Raw genomic sequence first — 17,665 nt, 5'->3', positions numbered from 1 at the left:
TCAGCACAGGAAAATAAAATGGTATGTCTTTTCAGCATGGAGTGATTGTCCTGCCTTCCAGAATTTCCGTGTTTCTGCAGCGAATTTGTGATTATCATGAGTTAAGACCTTTGCATTTTTTTACACATTGCCTCACATAAGGAAATAATTCTCATAAGCAGTGAGCAGGTTTTTCGCATTGTGGAATTGGCTGCAATTTACCTTAAAATCTGCAAGATTACTGTGGTGACCCAGAGGTGACTTCTGTACCATCACCCCACCCATGGCAGTAGTCAGAAGTTACTGCTTAATTAATTTTTACTGCTTCAGTCTGTTCAGAGTGGAGAGAAATCTGGAGGTTTAAATAGCATTGTAATGGACGGTGAGCCATTCATTCCCCATTCCCATCCTCTGCTTCTTGGGTGGGAGCAGGAGAGGTAGGACAGGTTTCTGCCTGCTCTTCCACTGCCTCTTTTGTTCAAAACTTGAAAGCTTTGTCCTCCCCTGAGCTTTTGGTACTTGCCAGCATCAATAGACCTGAACACAATGGTTCTGCCACCCTGAGATGTCACAGGGGAGCTGAAGGCTCAACCAACTCAGGAGAGAATTTACAATCCTGATTAAACTCTATGGGGTTTATTTAACTGTCTTGTTCTGGAGTGAGAAGAGGGAGTAGAAAATAACCAACAACAAAACAGCTTCATTTTTTGATAGAGTTTACATCCTTAGGCATAGGTAATTCTGGCCAGAAGAGCAAATGAAGCCAAAGATCTGTATGTTTTTGAAGAAGCCTAGTGGTTTTTTTGAAATATGCTCATAGTAAAGCATATGTTTTTAGCTAAATGTGCAGTGGTATATACAATTAGTCTTTGAAACCCAGTACAAAGTAACAGCTGCTTTGAACTCAACTCCAGAAGCTTTTTATGGCTAAAAAGTAAAAATAAAAAATCTTATGTGAGATATAAAAATGCTAATGTTTCAATAAAATGTATTTTTCCATGTTGACCAGGTCACTAGAGCTACTGTAAGCAGTAGAGCTGTTGCAGGAAGGTTTTCTATTTCAATATAAAGATCTTCTTTGTAATTAGTTATTTTGATATTTTGCAGTTTTTCTTCTTGGAACTCAGAATATGTAAATATTCAGCCTTAGAAACTTGTTTGCTAAAGGAAAAGGAAAAGAAAAAAAATTAACTCTGTGAATGAAGGGGCAAAAGTCACTTGTCTGAGGGCTTAAAAACAGATTGGTTTTGAGATCTGTCTTGTATTTTACAGTCCCTACAAACCCAGCTGAATGCTACTGTACCAGCTGGACTTCAAATGGTCATTCCTTCTGTCCTTCCCCTGAGCACAGACACCAACATCCTGCATTAAATTAGACACCTGATAAAGCAGAAGCCTCAAGTACAAGTGCTCATCAGTGGGATGCTGGTTTTCAGGGTTATTTTTCTTCACTCCAAAACAAGGTAAATGACATAAAAGCACTGGTAACTCAGTACCAGTGCATGTCAAAGAAACCCATCTGGAAGAACACTAAAGAGGGTTACAAATTGTTGGGTTAAAGAATGGGTTCCCAGGAAAAATAAATTGTTAGCAAAACAATATTGGTCTTCATTGAAGAAAACATTTAGAAACTGTGAGAGGTGTTTAACCTCATTTTCTTCCTTCATTAATACATTATGTGGTTACCCAAACTTATGATTGAAGGGCTGCTTTGTTCCTTCTGTTAGAGACTAATGTTTTGACTGAATCAGGTAAATGGAACTTGTCTTACATAACTAAAAAAAAAAAAAATAAAAAAAATCTGAACCTAAAATGATTTTTGATTATACTTTAACGAGGCACAGTTTCTGAGCTTGTTCACACTGGATGATTTCACTTGCTGCATCGTTTAAATATTCATGAAACTTGAAACAGAAATGAAGGCAGGTCTCACTTCTCTGACTGTATAGCTCATAAAACTCCACTGACAAACATTGTAGAAGGATTTATGGAGCTTTCAGAAATAAGGAGAAGGCTAAAATTATGGTAGCCTGCATCCCATTATCCTCTTCATGTCCACCTCATGCCCTAAACCTTTAAAATTATATACATCTCCTACACATCTCTGCATATTTCTTTTTCCTATAGTTTCTTTGATCCACTCATTGCACACAAACTTGTGCTGGAAGTAAATCTGTGCTCTGCACTGAGGGCAGCAGCATTTGCTCAGATCACATCTTTGAGGATGCCAGAATATGTTTAGAGAATGAGTCAGGAGACTGCAGAAGGAAAAATTTCTGGGTGAAGATAGGTGAGCGATGCTCTAGAGTGATGACTTTTTGTGCAGTTTGTTTAAAATCCAGGTTCTTATGAGTTCCAGTTTTTATGATGGCTTGACTCCTTATCTTATTTACTGAATTCTTCCAGAGATCAATGGGTACTCTTCTGAATATGGAAAGAATTATATAATAAGAAAAGTTCTCAGAAATAGACCTTGGACTTCTCATGCTGTACCTTTCAAATTAGTAGACAGATTTGACCTGACATTCTTTGTCTTAGCTCTCTCTTCCTTAAGGAAGTTTTATTCACATAAATATTTCTGAAGCTCTCAGATATGGTGGTGACGAATGTTAAAAGCTCCCAGAAAATAAAGGAACAGACAGGAGAATTTCCATAGCTTGGAGTTAAGTTTTAGTGCTATATATTCTGGAGAAAATGCAGCTGCTCATTCAAACACTTTTGTAGGCAGCGCCTATTCTGTTTGCCAAATCAGAATATTTCACCCTGCAGTGAAACACCTCATGGCCACTTCATTAAGCTTCATGCTGTGCTGTAGAGGAAAGAGTGACGTAAAACTGGATTTTTGAGTTAAAAAGTGGGGCTCTTTGTTTACTTGCAGCCATTTTATTTCTTTTTCATTCATTATTCAGGTGAATCAGTAATTCAGAGAGATCAAGTGTCTGCCTGCCTCTGGCCATGGGAGGGCCATGAGTCTCAGCCCAAGGTCTGAAAAGTTCCAGTGCTCTGTTGAGTGAATTTCTTCCAACTCTCACTGCTCTTGACTCATCTGACAAGAGTTTTCCCTGGCTTTATCTTTGACCTGTGGTCATGGTGCCCAGCCTGTTCCCAGTGCTGAGGAGCTCTCTGGTGGGACGTTGTGTTGGAGATGCCAGTCTGTGTGTCCCTGCCACAGCGACTCCCTGTCTCTTCTGCTCCACTGCTGTCCTCTGATCCTGGACAAGGGGGACTGGCTTCACAATGGGAGCAGGTTTAGATTAGATCCTAGGGAAAAATTCTGTCCTGTTAGGATGGTGACAGGCTGCTGAGAGCCCCTGGATCCCTGGGAATGTCCCAGGCCAGGCTGGACAGGCTCTGAGCAGCCTGAGACAGGGGAAGGTGTCCCTGCCCATGGAAGGAATGAAATTATGTTTAAGGTTCCTTCTAACCCAAGCCTTTGTGTGGTTCCGTGACTTTGGTTTTGCCAAGTCCCACTATGAATCCCTACCTGCCCGATGCCCCTTTCATTGCTACTGCAGTTTTCTGACCTGGATTGTCCCACCTCTCCTCCAGCTCCTCACTGCCCTGACCCTTTGCAGTCCCTTGCTGTTACTCTGGAGCTGAGCCACTGTGGCTTTTTTCCTAGCAGTGATTCTCAGCTTTCACAGCAGTAGGACAATGGCACTTTTTACCCCTCTGTTTCCTTTTTCTACCTAGGAGATAAGGCTGTTTAGTCTCCTTCTCCAAAGTATTTAAAAACCTGGATAAGAAGCAGTTCAGCAGTCTGCAAGGACAGAGCACCACTGTTAATGAATGAAATGAGAGAAAAGTGGAGTTGGTGATGGTGCGCTGAGACAAACACTCAGGCACTTTTCTGCCCAGCTGCAGGGAGCCTGCCCAGCGATGTCAGTGCTGGGCATCCCTGCAGAAACTCAGCGGTTCTTTCCTTTCAAGTTTCAGCCCCTGAAAACAAACAGCAGAGGCGCTGAGGCAGTCAGTCCACCTCAGTTTGGTGTCTCCCAGCATTTGTTTTCCCCACTGGAAGATGCAGCACGGTGTGCTCTGGGCCTGCAGAACCGGTGTGCTCTGCCATCTGCCTTTGCTGCCATCTGCTCCCCCGAGCTGGCTGCAGGCACAGATAGCAAAGCCCTGTTGATAGCAACAGGGAGGTTATCTGTCCTAAACCAGGGAAGCATTTCTCCACAGGAGTAGGGGAAGGTGGAGGTTTGCTGGTTTAAGAGTGACCTTCCTGCAGTTTGGCTGCCTTGCAGCCCTTGTGGAAAAGGCCTTTAGCAGAGGCAGGAGGGGCTGCTGATGCCTTGTGAAGGCTGCTCTAGAGCAGAGGCTGGACAGAGTTAAAGAATAAAGCAGGGATTTATTCACAGGATCTCCTCCATGGATGCACCTTGGGCAGCACCAGAGCCCAGCCAGGGCTGCACCCAAGATGAACCAAAATGGCCCCAAAATGCACGAGGGGCACAGGGTCTGTCCCTGGGATCAGTTCTGCTCCATTTGCACCTTGCAGTTCATTGTCCCATTCCAGCTTTAGCCCAGGCAGTCCCACCCTGCTTGTTTTTCTCTCTCCAGCCCACGGGGTTTGTGCTCTGGGCTGAGATTTGGGTCATTTGTCCTTGGTGCCCAGCTGGAGCAGGAATTGTTTTGTCTCCCTGCTCTGTGCACAGAGCTCAGCATGCCCTGATGTGAACCCAGACCCACACACTAAAGCAGCACAGAATCTGAAAAACATAAAAGCTAAACCTGAGGCATCACTGCATAGGCAAGGTGATTCTTGTTTTTTCTTACTGGCTTATATTTTATTTAGAATTTAACAGCTCTTTTTTCCCCACTGTGTTAGAGGGATTCTTTTACACCCATCTGTGTAACCTTGCTTGATGATACTGCAGTGATTCTTCAAAAGAATGAGGATTTTGCTTCACTTTTGGATTTTTCTTTTTTTTGAACTTCATACTTGTTTGAGGTCATGCCCACATTTTCTTCATGTCTTTGTTTTTATCTTAATAAATAATACAGAAATGAACTTGAGAGATAATACATAAATAGGCAGCTGTGTGTATCCACAGTTTCTTAGGGTTATCCTTCCCTCATCATGTGTGCATCTACATATAAAATATATCCTTCATCCACACATTGGAAAACCCTTGAAGAATCTCTTTATAAATAGTGCTGGGCAGGTTTTTTGTTTTGGTTTTGTTTGTTTGTTTGTTTGTTTGTTTGCCAGAGTTAAACATCTGAAGAGCAAAGTCCCATGTGTGGTTCTCATGGGCCTATTTTTAGTTTCTCGTATGGGAAGAATGGCAAAAAATAGACCAGGACTGAGTTTGGATTTAGTGCCCAGAATGTTTCTAGGTTAGCTGACAGGAGTGTGTGTGTGTGGGGCACAGGACTTCAGTACCACACTTCTGTACACTCATTAACAGGACTCCCAGCAGAGCTGCTGTACTTTCAGCACTCCAAACACTAATTTTAACTTGCTCTGAAATGCACCATAGCTCTGAAGTGCTATTTTCAGCCTTGATTAGGGATTGCTGACCTGAAAGATCTATATTTCTCCACGGAGAGGCTTTCTTGCATTCATAAATCTCTGGTTTGGTTGTCCATCTCTCCCTTCCTTCAGAAGCTGTGGGTGGGTGGGATGCACAGAGATTTGCTGCACTTTATTCTGGGGATGCATCTATAGCCTGCAAGTGCTGCATCTTTTAGATGTGCATCATTTTGAACCAATTCAAATATTTAAAAGCATCAGGTTTTTTGCTTATTTGGTTATTGTTTTCACTTTCTTCTTCTGTCCTTGATGATTTTTATGTGTTGTTCAGTGCTTTGGGCTCAGGGTGGAAGGCTGGTATTTCAAAAGTGCAAAGTGCAGTTCTCCTCTGGCTGTGTGACTCCAAGACAAGGAGCTCTTAGAGCAGACTGTATTTTAAAGCATATTTTCAAATCATGACTTGACAGGTAAGAGAAAGGAACATAGACATTTCATGTACTTTACCTTAAAAAAACCCCTAAAACTAAGTCTAAAACTTAAAACTATTAAAACTTCAAAACTTTTAAACTTTTAAAACGTTTTTAAACTTAAAGTTTAAAAAAAAACTTTAAACTTTTAAAATTTTTGCAAAATAACTTGTGGCTATGAAGCTTTCCATGGAAATACCTGCCTCATATTTTCCTAGTGACTTTCCATTGCAGCTGTTTCCTAACTAAATAAAATATCCTGCCTTATGAATGACCTGCTAGCATTTAAAAAAGAAAAAGGTGAGCATCTGACTGGGCAGGGCTGGGCTTGTTTGAAACCTTTAAAAGAAGGGAGTAATAGTGAAGCAAAAAGCTTCCTATCCCCTGAGACAGACAGAAAGGAAAACAAAAGCCCCAAGCTCCCCAAAGTGGAGCAAGAATTGAAAATGTTTCAAGAGTGTCCCCTCCGTGTTCTGTTTGACACTTACAGAATACCTGCGCTTTCAGAAAACCTTTGAAATATTGACTTGACTGGAAATGAACAATGAAAAGCTCTGGCCTTTGTTGTTCATCATTTATTGGGCAATTACATGGCAGCTTTGTATGATTTCCTTGGCATGGCTCTGAATTTGGTGTGCAAGTCTGAATTGTTCAGCACTCAGTTCACTGACTATTAAATGAGCAAATCATTCCAGTAGCAAAAAGGGCAAATTTTTACCTTGCCCTCATGTTTCCACCCATCTCTGTCATTCTGTGTTTATGTGAAAGGGAATGAGAAGGAAAGGCAAATATGTCCCTGCCTCCAGGACTGCAGACAGTTGGAAGAGATGCTCTGGTCACTCCAGATTTGGTCCTTTGCTTTTTAGATATGGCTGTAGTGGGAGTATATTTCTTCTTTGTAACAACACACAGATTTGAAAAGCCATTTTCCTACAACTTGTGTGATACTGATTGAAAACCAAACCAAAACCTCTGTAGAGAGGCAGGTTAAGGTGATAAACTGTGAGGGTGGGGTAGCAGTTTTTCTTTTAAAAACTGACTTCATCAGACAGCTCCATTTTGGCTTGGATGAAGGCTGCATCACACGTGGGGCATGTCTTTCAATTTGCATTTTATAAATGCACAGGATACTCCAAGCAGGTTACAAAAACTGATGGCTGAGTTAGAACTGCAGAGTGATTGCAAATAACAAGGCACGGAACAAGAGCAGAGGGAATAAGGCCTTTCAGCAGCCTTCATTGAAGTATGTGTACTTAATTTCCCTGAGTGTAAAAGCAGCAGGAAGGCCCCAGAGCAGGAGAGCAAGTTGGGCAGCCAAGGTTTCAGTGAGGAGTGCAATCACAGAGCTCCCAGTGTGATGCTTCCCCTCGCCCCCTCCTCTCCCCCTGCATTTCTTGGCTCCCCTCGCTCCAGGCTGGTGGCGTGTGACGTGGATGACTCCCAGCCAGTGACCCCCGCGGCAAACCTGTAAAACATCATGCAGCATGAATAAGAAGCCTCTTCTTAGGCCTGCAGCTGGCTGGATGCAGACATGCGGCAGCAGGGATGTTTTGGAAGGAAGGCAGGGCTTGACAGAGAACCCAGTCTCCTGATAAAGGTTTATACTGGCACTTTCCTGTGTTTATAATACCATCTGCCAGGGCCATGGCCTCTTTTTTCATCATATTGTTGTTTAAATTTTTTTCCTAAATCTAATCAGCCTTTAGGTTGAGGAGTCTGAAAAGCAGAAATTTGATATCGATGTAAGTTTTTCCTTAGATTTCTTTGACGGAGTTGTAACTGCCTGAGCTCAAATCTGCTTCATGTATAAATTGTCAGGACCAATTGTTCCTGTTATGAAAGGAAAGTTTTATTTTTATAAATATTCTCAAAACAGATTCAATATTGCCCACTTTTTTTAGTTGCTTGTTTTTTATTTTCCTCATGTAGATATTCAATCTTGTTTGCTTGCTTGCTTTTTCAGTGTGTTAGTTTAGTATTACAGGATAGTATAAGCATGGTTGTTTTCAAGAAGGGTTGCTATTTGAGTGTGTTTTTAAAACCTCTTTTCCCCCTCAGCCACACAATCTCAATAATAAGCTTTTCTCAGGCCTAGGCATCTGGTCTCTGGTTTAAGAGCTGCACAGTCATGCTGTTCCTCTATCAGTTATGTGATAACTGGTACTTTAAATAATCACCCTTGACCTTTTTGTAGCCTTCCAGGCTGATAGATTGGTTAAAATCATATTTATAGTGGTAGCCAGGGTGGTTCTTTGCTCAAGTGTAACTGCTGGTTTGGGTTTGTTATTTACAGTAGCCCTTAGGATTTCCCCTTGGGTATCTGGCCCCATTGTTCTAGAAGCAGCACAGAACCAGGACAGAGCCACACTTTCTTTACCCCAGAGAATTTTTGAGTTTTGGCTGGAGGAAAGTTCTGCCTTGAACTGATTCAATACCACCTGGCCCCCATGTGTTATGCCAAGAATTTCCCTCACATTGGGAAATTAATGTTTTAAAATGCAGCGAGTTGTTTTTCTGGCTTTTTTGCAGCTGCATTCAGTGACAAAGCAATTTTTTGGCTGCTGAAAGTTGAGGTGTTGGAGCTGTACTGACTGTGTCCTCTTAGGGCAAAAAAAATTCTCAGGCAGTAGATAGTCACTTTTTAGCAGTCAGGAGATTGTTGGGCACTTTGTGAGTTAAAAACTGAAAAGAAATGGTTCTGGCATAGGAGAGATGCTAATGAACTTGAAAAACAAGAGCTAAAAAGAAATCTGGGGTCTTCTTTTTCACTTTTTTCTTGACTGCTCCAGATACAAATTAACTTTGTCTCATACCTCTTCCATATCTTGGGTGTTTTCTTCTGGTTTGGTCAGAATCTGACAAAAATCATGAATTAACTCTACCCTGGTACAGCTAATCCCATGGGCCTTTTCTGTAAGTGAAGTTACTGCTTCCTGTTGTTCCCACAGGGACTTGGGAACAATTAGAGGAGATTAGTCAAGAAGGTTGGAGCAGCTAAATTGGCCAATTCATCACTTCCTTGTTTGCTAGATTTAGGGATGGATTTTGCATCCCTTTTTAGAAGGCAGCACTGACAGAACCAGAGGACACTGGTTAGGCTGTGTCAAGGGAAATACAGGTTGGATATTGGGAAAAAGCTTTTTGTGAAAAGGATGATAAAGTTCTGCAATGACTGCCCAGGGGGGTGCTGGAGTCCCCATCCCTGGGTGTGTTTAACAAAGCCTGGATGTGGCGCTGGGTGCCAGGGTTTAGTTGAGGGGTTGGGGCTGGCCTGGAGTTGATGATCTTGCAGGTCTCTTCCAACCTGGTCATTCTGTGAATTCTGTGTGAGTTCTGTGAAAGTGTGGCCTTTAAAAAAAAAAACAAACCAAAACAACAAATAAAAGAACCAGTGAACACTTGTCTGCCTGCTGAGCAGTTAGGTGTACCACCCAGACAAAAGACTGAGTTCTATGTCCTGCCTGCAAGAGTGAAACTCCTTCCTGGTGTGGAATCCTGGACAGCAAAACAAAATCAGCCGTCTGCTTGCCACATTCCTGGCACATTTCTGGTCTGGGTTCTTTGTTTGGTTACCTGGTGGTTGTATGAGCTTGGAGGATATTCCTTCTTCTCCCTCTGCCCCCCCATTCAATAACAAATTCATTAAATTGTTGGCCTTGTAGCTTGGTGTGCTGCCTGGGTTGTGGATCAGGCTCTGGCCCCATTCTGTCTCTGCTCTCTGGTGTCCACATGCTGTTAGATCTCCTTGGTCCTCACAGCCTGGCTCTGGGGAGGTGTTTCCTTGGTTTGGCCAGTGTTTCCTTGCTGTGTGCCCCAGGGACACGCTGTGCTGGGCACCAGCAGTGCAGCTGGAGCAGCTCCTGTGCCCTGGGGTGATGCACACCTGACAGCAGGGACAGCAGGCTGCAGTGCTGCGCTTTTCCCATCTCCAGCTGGCTCTCAGGTTGCTGTGAGCTGCTGCCAGCCCCTGCTGTCTGCCTCTCCTGCCTCTCCCAGGTGTGCAGCTCCTGCATCCTGGCCTTGGAAAGGCTGAGCAGCCTGGAAGTCATGAAAATCCGGCCACTCCTTGTGGCTCAGGAGCTGCCCTACGAGCAGGTTCACAGCCCAGTGACCAGACTTGCAGGAAGCATTTCAGGAGACACAGCCTGAATATCTTGGGCAACTCTGTGAGTGAGGTTTGACAGCAGCAGAAAAGCTCATTTCTGTCAGTCAACCCTTTACAACCTGAAGCAATTGTGCTGGGGTTTTCCCTGGGTTTTGAGGCTTTTTTCCTTTCAGATTTTAATATCAACATTCTGTAGTAAAACAAAACTGAAATGCTGTTGTCCTAGACATTGAAATGTTGAAAAAGTTGTTCTGATGGCTGATAAATATCCTCTTTCTTCCTTGAAGTACATGTATCAAAATCAAAATCTTTAGCTGATTCAATTTGTGAAGCATTTGAGTTTTGAGGTTTAATTCTTCCAGTCAAGTCAACTGGTTGTGTTATTTGCCTTTATGCAGGTGCTCTTTGCATTCTGGAGACAATGAATTAATCTGTATCTCTACAAAATACTTCATATTAAACACAAGTCAGTTTTTTAATGAATCACCAGAAGGCTATTTAATTGAAGAAAAAAATCCCCAAAAGTTTTGTATATTCAGATGTGAGGACATAAATCTGTGGTATCCAAAGTGCATTTTTAACTCGTGCTCTTCAAATAAAGACTTGGCTTGTGTTTGTGCTGTAAGACAGGAGGAGTTTTTGTGCCATTCTGTACTGTTGCAGTAGCAGGTATTTAGGCAGTGGGTAAGCTACTGGGTAAATTTTCACATGCTTTCTGACCTTCCTGATGCTGGCATTGCCTCGTCTTCTCAAGTAGAACTGAGATTATTTGGCCCTTGAGATAAAGAAGGAGAGATAAGGTTATTTTTAGCATTAGCTTGCTTTAGTTCTGGCATTTTGTTCTGTCCTGCCCATCCTCCTCAGTGGAAGGATGCAGCTTGTTTATTATATTTATAATGTTTTACCATATCTGCTCCTCTGGCCTTGGATACCAGGCCGAGCTGGGCTTTACCCTGCAGCAGGTTTCCCACCAGTGCTAGGGCTGCAGGCCACCCATCAACCATGAAAACTCAGTTTGCAGTCCTTGCATTTATTTTTGTTCTCCTCTTTGCAGTCCTGGTAGTTAAAAAACCTTCTTTCTCTCTTAGAGAAAATGTAATTTGGTTCTTTCTCTTTCTCTCCCCTTCCTCCCTCCCTTAACAATGTTGAAGATTTTTTTTCTTCTATGATTCAGATTCCAGGAAGTGCAATTTCTAAGCAAATGAAATGCTGTGATGTAACACTCTAAATGCTGTAATTTTTTACAGCAGCAGAAAATAACCCAGCTGTGTCTTCTGTAAGTTACAGTACAAGTATTTAGTGCTGTTGTCTTTAGAGATTCCAAATGTTTTGAGCTTATCAGTAGTTATCAGTGTGAACACTGATAAATGTATTATACAATGATAACTGTGCCTGTATTTCTACACACTTCTTCCTTTATCCTCTGTATTTAATACTGTGGAAAGTGTTGGGAGCATTATGCATATGGAGGCTGGATGTCACTTTTTAGTCCTAGGGCCAACAAAAAGTGGCATTACAAAGAACTGGGAACCCTTTTCCCCTCTTTGATCATGTCACACTCCAGCCTGGCACTGGGAATATTCACTCTGTGTGGCTCCTTGGTGAGACCCGGGCACATGAGCAGCTCCTTGATCCACCTTGGACTTCTGATTTTCTCTTGAAGCACTGCAGGTGTTTTACCATGAACTTTGCTTTCCCTAAAAGCAAATTAAACTGCGGGTTCCACTGTGTGTGGTGGGGGGAACAGGGTGGAGGTGTGGGAGGAAAAGTCTAAGGTTAGCAAAACTATTTCAGTTATATACATTTTTATTTATGTTCTATATTTAGGTATGAGAAGGGAAGTTATTTTTTTTGTCTTCTGTAGTTCTCCCAAGCTCATAAAGTATCTGTTTCTCAGCCTCTGTCACCTTGGCCTGAACCAAAGTTGTTGGTGGCCCTGGTTCTGCTTCAAGGAGTCTTTGTCCTAATAAAGGGACCCATTGAGAGGGCCCAAGGCACACAGGCACTCAATATTCAGAATGCAACTTGTGGTATTTGGGTCTTTATACTGATAAAGTGGGCAAGCTACAATTATCCATGGTTTCCCTTTCTGGAAAAAAAAAAAGAATTTCATAGGAAAATTGAAAGTGGAAGAGAAGAAAATGGAGCTCTTGTTGTGAACACTTTGATGTCAGAGGTGCTTCACACACCTCAGTGAATCAGAGCGGTTTGTGAGAATGCTTTCTCTCCTGGCATTTTGGCTCTTTGTCTCTTCCTGTCCTTTTAATCTCTTTTCATCCACTGAAACCTCTCCTGTTAGGGTGGATGAAGGTGCCTGCCAGTTCCCCCTTGTTCAGCACAAGCCCAGTGTGCATTTTGCTGGCTTTTCCCTGTTTATACCCAGCATCTCTGCCCTCCAGATGGGGAAGAGCCCATGTGACAGCATGTGTGTGTGATTTGGAGCAGCAGATGGGTGAGAATGACAAACTGTTGCTGTGTAGGCACCTATCTAGAGATGACTCAGAGTCCTGCCTCTGTGTGTTGCTGTGCTGTCCCTGCTCTCCTTTATGGGCTCCTGCATCCTGACCCCACAGGCACCCAGATTTCAGTGTTGATGTCAATTTGTGATGGCTGAGAAAGCACAGAGTGTGTTAAAATCATGTAGGGGGAAAAGCAAGGTGGGATTGACTTGATATTCCAGCCCTGTAGTAAAAGGAGATCTCGCTTCAGTGTGGGGCTGTCACCTGGCATTTCATGCCCTGTTTAAGTTGCCTTGCCCTGTGCTGATCTTGCTCTGGATGTGTTCTGCAGAAGGAGGAGGGTGGGAGGTGAAGTGCATGGAGACAGGAGAGGCTGGTGTTTCTGCCCTGCTCCTGCACCTTTGGGTATTCCCACTACTCAAGTGTGGTGGGATCAGCTGGCACAGGCTGTGCCTGGCAGCATGACCCCAAGGGAATTGGTGCCAGTGCCAGCAGCAGGGAAATTCATGGTACAAAGGTGTTTTTGCATGCATTTCAACTGGACTGTCACTTAAAATTGTCTGGTGGGAGAACCTAAAATTGTGTGTATTTCCTTTAGGGTCAGCAGGGTCACAAATGCTGTGGCCATGCATGCACGTGGGCTGGGAATGCACTTAGCACAAGGCTTGGTGTCTGATTCATGGCACTGGTCTAAAACCCACAAATTCTGCACTTTCTTTGTGTGTTAGTCCTGACAGCTCTGCTCTAAGGCCTGACTTGGGGGTCTCAAAAGCAAAGCCCTGCTCTGAGCGCTGCTCATTCCATAGAGCCAGCAGAGCACCAAAGTTTTGGTGCCTGTGGTCCCATAAATCTGAGGTAGGTAATCAAATCCTGCTGCTGTCTGACTGAAACACATCTTCTGTGACCAGGAATCTGCATGTAAATGTCAGTGGGAAATTCTCCTTGTGAATTTTCTGTGTGGCACTCGGCTTTTTTTTCCCCTTTATTTTAAATCACGCAGCTGCATGGATGAGTAGAAAAGATCCCTGGTTGGCTGCTGGAGAGGGATCTGAGCCCCATGTGAGCTCCCTGCCGAGGACAGCTGGAGGAGATGGGGATGGAGTGGGTGAAATGTGTCGTGCTGGAAGGAGATCACTGAGCTGATTTAATTAGTTCCGTTTCAGAGCATCCATTTCTGCTCGGGTCACTGCTACATTCATCTATTTGCTTTTTTCCCCCCTCTTAGCAATAGCCAAATGCAGGGTGATAATTAATTTGGCAGGTTGATTGAGATTGGGTGGCAGAGAGGGGAGTTTTCCTGGATGAGTGATGAAGCATCGCTGGTTGAGCTAAAAGTGAATAGTCTGAAATAGAAAGTAGTTAGTAGAAAATCCCCCCAAGGGTGTGTTTAAACTGAATGTACTTTGAGTTTTGACATTGAGGTTTTTTAGTAAGCTACCAGACTCTACAGTGTAATTTTAGGACATTTGCTAGCTGGGATCTAGCTGTTGAAATATCAGTGCTGTTCTGCCTTGTGAAGCTTCAGAAGCAGGAAAATGGGGTGTTAATGAAAGAAGTGGCTCGTTTGTGTGGGTGTGAGGCTGGAACAAGCCTTGGCAGAGCAAAGCTTTTTTCTTTTCCAGGCCAACCCTGGAAGCTGAGGCTTTACCTGCCCAGACTCAGGGATGCTCTCAGAGTGGCTGAAGGCTGTGTGGGTCAGGCTGCTTTGTGGGAGGCCAAATTCTCCTTATCTTAAAATGTTCATTACTTCATTGCAGCTGTCCCTCAGTGCTACCATTAAAGTTAATGTGTTTCAGTAAAAGGAGCTGCTGGAGCTGTCACGTGGCTGGCTTTCTGCCTCACTCTGTTTTGGCCTCACCAGGGACCAATTCCTGTAGTCACCATGTTTTGTGTTTCACACCAGATGGACACTAAGTTGCCGTATTACCATAAGCAAGGTCTGTTTTTTTATTTTCAGGAAGTGCTGATGCTATCACAAGAGATCTGGTTTGGTCAGGCTGCTGGATTTGTTGCTCACAGAATTCCCACTTTTGGGGCACAGTGGCACTGCCACCTTTGGTATCTCTGTTTTCCTCTCTCACTCTCTGCCCCCTTCCTCTTTGGGTGTGACTCTGCTCTGCTGAGAGTTTGAGCTGGCAGCTGTGCCAAAATGCCATCCTGTGCGCACAGGGCAGTGCAGAGGTGACCCCAGTGAGTCACACGTGTCCCTGTCCCTGCTGCAGTGGCTCACTTCCCTTGCTGGATCTGGAACCACTTCCAAAGGTTAAATGTCTGGTGAAACCTCCAAGCTTACTCAGTCCTAAGGGCTTTTTTCTGCTGAGACTGCCAGTAAGGATGTCAATTTGTGATGGTTTGGGGTTTTCTTTGGGTTGTTTTCTTTTTCCTGTGAGGTAGACACTTATCCCCTGGGAATCCAATTCGAAAATTCCCATTTTTATGCAAACTACCAGAGAATGGTCAGCCATTTGATGAATGCACTTGCTCAACTCATTGGGCTTTCCATATGAGCTAAACTCATAAAACTTGCTCAACTCATTTGCCTTCCATATGAGCTGTCATGATCTGTGTTCATGTTGAGGGTGATCCACCTGAAATCAGAGCTTGACTGAGAAATCCCTGATAAGCTTTACCTGCTTTTATAGTGGGTTTTTAATTGCTGTGCAAAAAGACATTTCTGTGGAAGCAGAAACCCTGCTGTGCACTTTAACCAGCCTAAAAGGGCTCACCTCACCTTGGAGCTTTGTGTTAGCAACACCAAGTGCATAGACACCTGTGTGATGCCAGGATTTTGAAAAGATGGAAAGTGAGAGAAAAGCTATGCACAATAAAGAGAGAGTAGAATTGGAAACATGGATTTCAGAGCAGATTTTTTTGTAGAAATCTTTAGACTCTTTAACATAAGAAAAAATTATGTTAGATGCCTCACCATGATTTCAGACTTTGCTAACTCTGCTGCAGTAGCTGTCTAATTATCAAGCTAGTGCCAGGCTTGGTATTGTGAATGGGATTCTTGGTGCACAGAGAATGATTCCCAATGGGGGGAAAAAATAAATGAGCTTTCTGACTTTTCTAGGAACTTAATTTCACCAGAATGGACTTGACTGGGTAGCTGTGAGTTCCAGGAACTTCATGTGTGTACTGTGAATAGCAAGCAACATTTAAATAGCAATTCTTCTCCTTTTTATCAATATACTTTTGTTCTTTTGTTAACTTGCTGCTATGTTTAGCACTCTTGACGTTGCTGTGTTGCCCTGGCATTCCCATACTGAGAAATCTTCTTCTCTAAGGGACTGTTGGTAAATTATCTCTGTAGCTAAGCTGGGAGGGTATCAGAGTAGCTGTGCTCACAGCTTTTATCTCACCACTGTAGATATTTTTCTCTAAGGCTTTGGTTTTCATGACTGCACTCAGAATGGGAAAGTGGGAAAATTTTTCAAATATGAAACATTTGGTGGACACTTTTACTTGTGGATTACTAGTCAACCAGATCAATATGCCTATTATTTATCTACCAGATCAGTTCAAGGGAATAAGAAATCTATTTGTGATAATTTTAATTGTTTTACTCATTTATTCTGAAATGAAATATCCAGATTAGATCATTAATTTAGGAAGCTTTGTTAAAAAATCTGCAGTACATCTGCAAGTAACTCTTTGTGTGGAATCCATCATTGAGGATCACTGAAGAATAAGAATTGCTTCCAAAAAAACAAAATAAAAAACCACTGCCTCCTCCTCCCTTCCACCCCCCACTCCCCTCAAAATCAGGTCTTTTCTCTATTTTACTACAGCTCTGCCTCCCAAACCTGTTGTTTAAAATCCTCCTTGATGTGTGAAGGATTAATAGGGACCTGAGAAATTCAGTGGTGGGAGTGAAAATAATAGAAACACGCATGGATTTGTTTTACTACTGTCATCTGTTTAAGTAGTTGTGACAAAAATTTGTATAAAACCAGATACAGGGTGTGGAGGTGGATATTCCTGTGCCTTTTCTTTTCCCACCTACGTTTGGTTTTTTGGTGGTTTTTTTTTTTTCCCGTAACTTCCCAGCAGCTTCACATTCTCTGCAGTGAAAGCTGCTCATTTTCAGGGGTGCTGTGGAGCTGCCCTGAGCCCACTGCTGTGTGACACGTCTGTGTCCCTTGTAAGGAAAGCAGCATCCCTGCATCCCCCTGCCCTGGAGGAGTCAGCTGCGGTTTATTGTGTGGAAATAAGAAGGATGTTTGCTGCCATGAGAGGCTCCCCCAGCACGCAGGCTCCTGCTGTGTCTCCAGTGCCAGGGATGAGCTCATTCCCCCGGAGCAGCGTCCCTGCTGGAGCGCTCGGGGCGGTTTGCTGCTGTGCCTTGGGGACAGTCCCTGCTGTCACTGCTGCTGCCTTTGGGTGTCCCCTGTGCTGCTGTGCCTTGGGGACAGTCCCTGCTGTCACTGCTGCTGCCTTTGGGTGTCCCCTGTGCTGCTGTGCCTTGGGGACAGTCACTGCTGTCACTGCTGCTGCCTTTGGGTGTCCCCCGTGCTGCTGTGCCCATGGGGCTCCCCTCAGCCTTGCTGCCTCTCCAAGGCCTTGCTTTCTCCGCTCCCTGCTGCCACGGTGTCTCAGCACACTGAGCAGTGCTCTCTGCAGCCCTGGCTCTTTCCGCACCTCCCAGCCAGGTTCTCCTCCCAGCAGCTCCCTCCAGCACTTCAGCTTCCCCAGGGTGGCAGCTTCAGAGGCCGTAACTCCATCCCCACATGGGTCTGAGCCTGCAGAGAAGGCATTCACTGCAGCTCCCCCTCAAACCCATCACTGTACCTCGTTGGTACAACGTTGGTGCCCCGCCTCCAGTTCAAAGCAGCACCAAGTTCCAACTTCCATTTCTGCCTCTGCTGTGGTTTAAAAAGCTAATCTCTGCTTCCAGTTGTTGTCCAGCAGCCCAGAAACCATTCAAGCAATTTGATTAGGAAGCAGCTAAATGGCTCTTAAATGCTTACCCCCAGTTTATTGCTTTGGTGTGTTTCTTGTGGTGAGTTATTTTGTTTGGGGTTTTTGTTGTTTGGTTTTTTTTTAAACCAGTCTTGGAACTGAGTCTGGTGATTTGCAGGGCTAGAAGATGTTGGGAGTATTTGGGTGGAGAGTTTCCTCTCCACAGTGGCTGTGATGACACGAGCATGCCCTCACACATCTGGCTGAACAGCGC

General features: G+C 43.8%; 1 protein-coding gene across 4 annotated transcripts in view; it reads left to right on the top strand.

The window, feature by feature from the left end:
* PDE3A (phosphodiesterase 3A) overlaps positions 1-17,665 on the top strand; it is a 203,298-nt gene that overhangs the window by 109,065 nt on the left and 76,568 nt on the right. The gene's annotated exons all lie outside the window — the stretch shown is intronic.

This window comes from Zonotrichia leucophrys, chromosome 1A (genome assembly GCF_028769735.1).
Source record: "Zonotrichia leucophrys gambelii isolate GWCS_2022_RI chromosome 1A, RI_Zleu_2.0, whole genome shotgun sequence".
NCBI lineage: Eukaryota > Metazoa > Chordata > Aves > Passeriformes > Passerellidae > Zonotrichia > Zonotrichia leucophrys.
The sequence above is the reverse complement of the archived record's forward strand: the minus strand, read 5'-3'. Positions and strand labels throughout refer to the sequence as shown.